Here is a 6,968-nt window from a genome sequence, read left to right on the forward strand (position 1 = left end):
AGAATTCTGTTCTGTCTTCCCCACCTACCTATGTTATGACCTATCAGGCCAAGCAGTTTTCTTTATTAATTAACCAGTGAAAGCAACAGATAGATAGAAGACCCACCTACATCATTAATCCATGTATATATCTTAGGACACCTCCACAGTAGTAGGATTCTATGTGGCTTTTCAAAAGGCCTTCAGTGTTGGTTATCCTTCCTCTCATTCCCCTCTACTCTGTGCTGTCACCCCTTCCTCATTTAATCCTCTTGTTCTAATTTCCACTTACTTCTTATAGTACCATGTGCTATGTCCCCATCCCTGAAAGATCCCCCACTCCGTCCCTTACCAGCTACTTAACCTCTGTGGTGTTCTAAACAAAACACCCATATTGAAAGTGTAAAAGCCACATGGAAGAGAAAACATGCAATGTCTTTCTGGGCCTGCATTACCTTGCCCTGGATGATCATTTCTGGATCCATATAATTCCCTGATCATTTTGTAGCTTCATGTTTCTCTACAGCCAATTAGAATTCCACTGTATATGAACCACATATTCCTTATCCACTCATCACTCGATGTGCATCTTGGCTATTTCCAACTTCCAGCTGTTATGAATAAAGCAGCAACGGACATGATGAGCAAGTATCTCTGTAGTAAGATGCTGTGTCCTGGGGACATGCCCAAGAGTGGTGGAGCTGGAGTCTTGTGGCAGATCTACTTTCAGCTTGTTGAGGAACCTCCGCAATGATTCCCATAGTGGCTGCACCAGTTTACACTCCCATCAGCCGTGAGTAGTCTACCTCATGTCCTGAATCCTTGCCAGCATCTGCTCTCATCTGCTTTATTAATCTTGACAATTCTGACTGGATTAAGATAAAATCTCAAAGTTGTTTCCTCTCTATCCTTCTCTTCTTTCCCCACTTCTTCTAAAGGAGATTATCTTGAAGTAGCTGTCTGGTCCTCTGGCTCTTACAGTGTTTCTGTGATGCTCCTGGAATCTCAAGGAATTTGTGTGGTTATTTTGTAAGTTTATTTACTGGGGAAAGGCAGCCCATAGTGAGCTGATCTCTATACTCTACTAGTTTTGTCTTTCGGTAATGATTTCAGATTATTGCAAAAAGGAACTTCTTGGATGAGGGGTGAGAGATGCACTTATGAATGGAGAAGTCTGGTTTTTAAAAGCTTCAATTACACATGTATGTATGTTTGTCTGCATGTATGTCTGGCGCCCCACGTTGGGCGCCAAACTGTAGCGGCGTAAACGAATGCAGACAGTTTGTAAAAATATATATAGTTTTAATGTAGAGATAGACTTACAGAACCACCGTTCCAACGGAGACCAGGAAAGTAGAAGAGACAGCTCGGAGCACGCTCGCCAAATTTATAGGCAGACATTAGCCCGAGGCGAACACGCCCCCTAAGGGGCGGGACTTATCCCTACATATGTCTGTGTGCCACATGCATGCCCCTGGGACTCAAGGTAGAAGCACTTATGAGACACAAAGTAGGTGCTAGGGATCAAATGCAGGTCCTTTGGGAGATCAGTAAAGGCTCTTCACTTCTGAGTAACCTCTCCAGCCCTGTCTCTGTGTGAAGTTTATAATATTTATGGAAGTAAAATATATGAACTGAATAGCCTGAGAATCCAGGATGTTCTCTTCTACAGTGGGGTTTCTCATGTGTAACGTGGGGTCATAGAACATTACTCAATTGCCTGTTATGATAAGTTTAATATGTATACTATGATCCCCAAAGCAATAATGAAAAGAACAATCTGCTAGTAAGCCAAATAGAGCCATAAAGATATCTATTAAGTTGGAACTTTAAACTTTGTACCTTAAAAGATTAACAACACCAACAGAACAAGGAATATGGTTAGTAGAATAAGTTACAAAATAGAATAGTAAAAAATACTTAAGCCAAAATAAGACAGCAAAAGAGGAAAGAGGGAAAAGAAAATAAGAAACCAATGAATTCTTTTAGACTTATATCCAACAATGTCTGTAATGATGATAGAAACTAGCTGTTAGATTATAGATAAAAGCAATGCTCATGCATATGGGTGTTCTGTAGTCAGTGGGATATTCAAAGAAGGTGAATACAATTTAGGCTTTTCAGCAGAAATCAGGTACAGTCTTTGATGGACCAAATGTCAAACTGCTGTTCCAAAGCATATTTATTGATTGCCAGAGAAAAGTTGTTTTATGGGTAAAACAAATCCTCATACCAACACCCTCTTGATCTGTTCTGCATGTTTGCTGAAGGAAACCATAAGACTCCTGAAATATTAGTCCTTCTTGTGTACTGTCTGCAGTAACCAATAATTTAAGATTCTCCAGTTGTGCCAAGATGAACCTGTCATCAAAATCATGCAGCAGATAGAAAACTCCATCAAAAAACCAAACTCTTTAAATCATGAAAAACAATCACTGTTTCAGATTTCGATTTTTTCAAGGTCTAAGAACTTCTTACTATTACATTCTATTGTTACTAGATACAACTAGAAACAACTGTTACATTCTAATGTTTTGACACAATGACTCTATTAGATTCCCACTACAATACAGCTCATTATAACTACACCAGAGACCCAATATGTTTGAGTGCTTGGTCTCCAGTTTGTGGCAGTGTTTGGGAAGGATTAAGAGGTGTGGCCTTTATAGGAAGTGTGTCATGGAGGTAAGCTTTAAGATTTCAAAAGTCCACTCATTCCCAGTTAGCTCTCTTTCTCTCTGCCTCATGCTTGTGGATTAGGATGGTGCCTCTTCATAGCAATAGAAAAGTAACTAAGGCACCAGGCAAGTGCTCTACCACTGTGGTTTATCACCCAGTCTTTAAAGATTTTATTTAAACATAGGGTCTTCCTAAGTTACTTAGGCAATGGGCGATGCTTCATCTCAGCTTTCCTAATGCAGAGATGAGAAGAAAGGGTGGCTATGTCCTTCCTTAGATGCCCCTTCCTTAAAAAGATTTCACTTCTCTTTACTGGAGAGAGAGAGATTGGGTGAGGGAGGGAAAGCTGCATCCTTCTTGTGAAGTTCAGAAAATGCCTTCTGATATTGGCAGCAGAGTTATAGTTCAGTGATTCAGGAAGGAGAAAGGTCAGGAAACCATGGTGATTTCAGACATTGCACCTGTACTTTTCTGACCTTGGCAAGGTGTCACAATAGACTCTGGCTCTATTGGGAGGTTCAGCATTTAAAAAGGGGTCTGTGAGCAGCTTTTACAAACTGCTTAATGATGAATAGACCCGCTATGTCTCTGGAGCTGGGGTGATAAAATGGCTTGCAGTGGTAGTGAACATACCTTTGCCATATTGAACTGTTAAAGCCAACATACAAAGCCGTAGCATTAGTCATAGCCAAGCCTGCTTAGCATTTGAACAAAAAAGGCTCTCCTGGTCAGAAAATGATTACACATACACAATAAGACAGATTCAGGTGAAAAAGACCTCTGAATGGATCACAGTGTTAAATAAATGTTCATGGGCTTAGGAGAGAGAGAGAGAGAAAAAAAAGAGTACAGTCATAGATTAAAGAAGTAAAGATGATAAGATAAATATTAAAGGTAATAGAGTATAAAAATGCATGTAAAGATATAAAATACACAGAGAGTTTGAATTATGTATATCATTGTGTGTTCATTGGAATTTTTGACTGCTAATGAATTAACAACTGAAAAAATTTGATTCTGGGGGCTGCTATGCTAAACTAAACTATATATTTTTAAAGTACCTTGACTTCAAAATTTGAGTCTAAAGATACAATATTTTGGAAAAGAGTTTCTGCTTTTGTTTCCACAGAATATTAGAATCTGTGAATTCCTTCCAAGCTAATGTGGTTTTATGGAACAAAACCCCCTGAAAGGTCTCCAAGAACCCCTCAAAATACTTTGACCAATAAACAGCCAGAAGCAGTTTGGAGCAAGCAACACCCAGATTCTCAGAATGATTGTTTATAAATGCTTGTTTTCATTGAAAAGTGGTTGGGTATAAATAGTTTATGGTGACAGTCAATTTCTTTTTTAAAAAGGGTGATATGATATAGAGATGCATACTTGGCATTAGTATGGATCTTAGACTATTGATACAAATTTAGGACTGATTTCATTAGACTGTATATCTTTATTTCTGCTCTTATTTAAGTTATTGTGTTTGTGCAGTTCATTTAAAATTAAGTGTATAATTTAAAATTACCGATTAATAGTCATTTATAATAGTCAAGCCTATAGTCATGTTAGTTATGTTTTCTAGGTATACAGAATGTATTTCAGTTAGATAGATAATCTTCAACACTTCAAAGACTGACAGAATATGGCACTTAAAATATTTTAAGAGCTGGGCGATGGTGGCGCACGCCTTTAATCCCAGCACTTGGGAGGCAGAGGCAGGCGGATCTCTGTGAGTTCGAGACCAGCCTGGTCGACAGAGCTAGTTCAAGGACAGGCTCCAAAGCCACAGAGAAACCCTGTCTCAAAAAAATATTTTAAGAACTTAGACTTTTCTCAACAGTAAGACATGTCTGCTTCTGGCAGCACCAACTTCTTCATAGTGAAGAAACTCACTATGGAATTTGCCTTCAATATGACAAGGCTAGCCATTTGGGCAAGAAACTGCTCTTGCCTGATCTGCTTGATGGTATGCTGAATGAACCGGACACACAGGATCCACAGAAAAATGACTGCTGAATTTGCCTAAAAAAGGCGAGACAATCCTTCAGGGTTCCTGCTTCATGAAAGAGTCTGACAGACATTTGGCAGGGCACAGAATAAAGTGACTGACAAACTGCCAATACAGGAAAAATTCTCTTTAAAGTTTCCTGCTTCATGGAAAAGCCTACCAGATATTATGGGCCTGTAGGCTAAAGATGGATACCTAAATCTTGCAGAAGAACTTTGAATTACTGTCCAGGCAGCGAGATGTCTCCATCAATTTCTAAAGTCAAAAAGGCAACCTACTGACTGGGAGAAGATCTTCACCAACCCCGCAACAGACAAAGGTCTGATCTCCAAAATATATAGAGAACTCAGGAAACTAGACTTTAAAATGCTAATTAACCCAGTTAAAAAATGGGCACTGAACTGAACAGAGAATTCTCAACAGAGGAAGTTCAAATGGCCAAAAGACACTTAAGGTCATGCTCAACCTCCTTAGCAATCAGGGAAATGCAAATCAAAACAACTTTGAGATATCATCTTACACCTGTCAGAATGGCTAAAATAGAAACTCCAGTGATAGCCTTTGCTGGAGAGGCTGTGGAGGAAGGGGTACCCTCATCTATTGCTGGTGGGAATGCAATCTTGTGCAACCACTTTGGAAATCAGTGTTTCGGTTTCTCAGAAAATTCGGGATCAACCTACCCCTGGATCCAGCAATACCACTCCTGGGAATATACCCAAGAGATGCCCTATCATATGACAAGAGCATTTGTTCAACTATGTTCATAGCAGTATTATTTGTAATAGCCAGAACCTGGAAACAACCTAGATGCTCTTCAGTGGAAGAATGGATGAAGAAAGTGTGGAATATCTACACATTAGAATACTACGCTGAGGTAAAAAACAATGACTTCTCGAATTTTGCATACAAATGGATGGAAATAGAAAACACTATTCTGAGTGAGGTAACCCAGACCCAAAAAGATGAATATGGGATGTACTCACTCATAATTGGTTTCTAGCCATAAATAAGGGTCTCAGAGTCTACAATTGGTGATCCTAAAGAAGCTAAGTAAGAAGGTAAACCAAAGGAAAAACATATAGTTATCCTCTTGGCTATGGGAAGTAGACAAAATTGCCGGGGAGAAAATTGGGATCTTGGGGGTGGGGTGGGATGGGGGTAAAAAAATAAAAAAAAAGAAGTTGCTTACAATGCATTTACTGTTTATTTAGACAATATTATATCCTTCTGTGAAGTTCGATGGAGTTGAAGGCAGATAGTCATAGTTTTTTTTAGTTATGATAAAAATAAATTAGATATGAAACTTTGCAGTTACTAATAGACTAAACATTGTAGGTGTAATTCTTTTTTGATACATGTTTTGCTATATGTAATTTTATTATGTTAAAGTTAAACCCTCCCTTATGATTTAGACAGAGAAAGGTATTGATGTGGGATTTTTCTCTGTATAATGAAAATATGTTTTATTAATAAAGAAGCTGTTTTGGCCTATGGCATTGTAGAGTAGAGCTAGGTGGAGAAAACTTAACTGAATGCAGGGAGAAGAAGGCAGAATCAGGGAGATGCCATGTAGCTGCCAAAGGAGAAAGATGCCATAAACTTACTGGTAGGACACATCATCATAGTAATACACAGATTAATAGAGATGAATTTATTTAGCTGTAAGAGCTAGCTAGGAGTATGTCTAAGCTATTGGCCAAACAGTTCTCTCAGTTTTGGCCATCACCAGTCAGAGATACCATGCGGACTCTCAAGAAATCTCATCTGTAGCTCCTTGGAGACTTGGGCTAGGGACTGCACAGATACATAGAGACACACACAAGACCACGCAACAGTCTTCTCTTACTTAAATGTGAATACATTCACATATGAATCTAAGAACATACAGATAGGCCTACACAATTTAAGATTATATGCAAACAGAACCCCGAGATATGTAAGAATAGACTAGAAAGCACATCTAGACTCTAACACAGAAACATCAAACTGCATTTTCATATTAGAAATGACTTTTTATATATAAAGCACACAGTAAATATGCACAGGTTCCATGTCTGAGAAAATAAACAGACAGAAGTGAGCTGGCATATGTACACTCACCCTCAGAAATTGAGACACATTACTCCCTATGCCCTTTGTCCTGTGTATCTTAATCATGGTGTTCTTGCCAACATGTAGGTTGGAGGTAAGAAGATAGGGAGTGAGCAGGTCACTGACTGCCCAATCAGGAAGTATGGTACTCACACTCCTGGACAGTGAGGAGACAGGAGGCAGGAACAGATGAAGTTGCATAATTGGGTGGAGA

General features: G+C 39.0%; 1 long non-coding RNA gene across 1 annotated transcript in view; it reads right to left on the reverse strand.

Moving 5' to 3' along the window:
- The window catches only part of LOC142859176 (uncharacterized), a 376,470-nt gene that overhangs the window by 126,869 nt on the left and 242,633 nt on the right, over nt 1–6,968 (reverse strand). The window lies entirely within an intron of this gene.

Source organism: Microtus pennsylvanicus, chromosome 1, assembly GCF_037038515.1.
Source record: "Microtus pennsylvanicus isolate mMicPen1 chromosome 1, mMicPen1.hap1, whole genome shotgun sequence".
Taxonomy (NCBI): Eukaryota; Metazoa; Chordata; class Mammalia; order Rodentia; family Cricetidae; genus Microtus; species Microtus pennsylvanicus.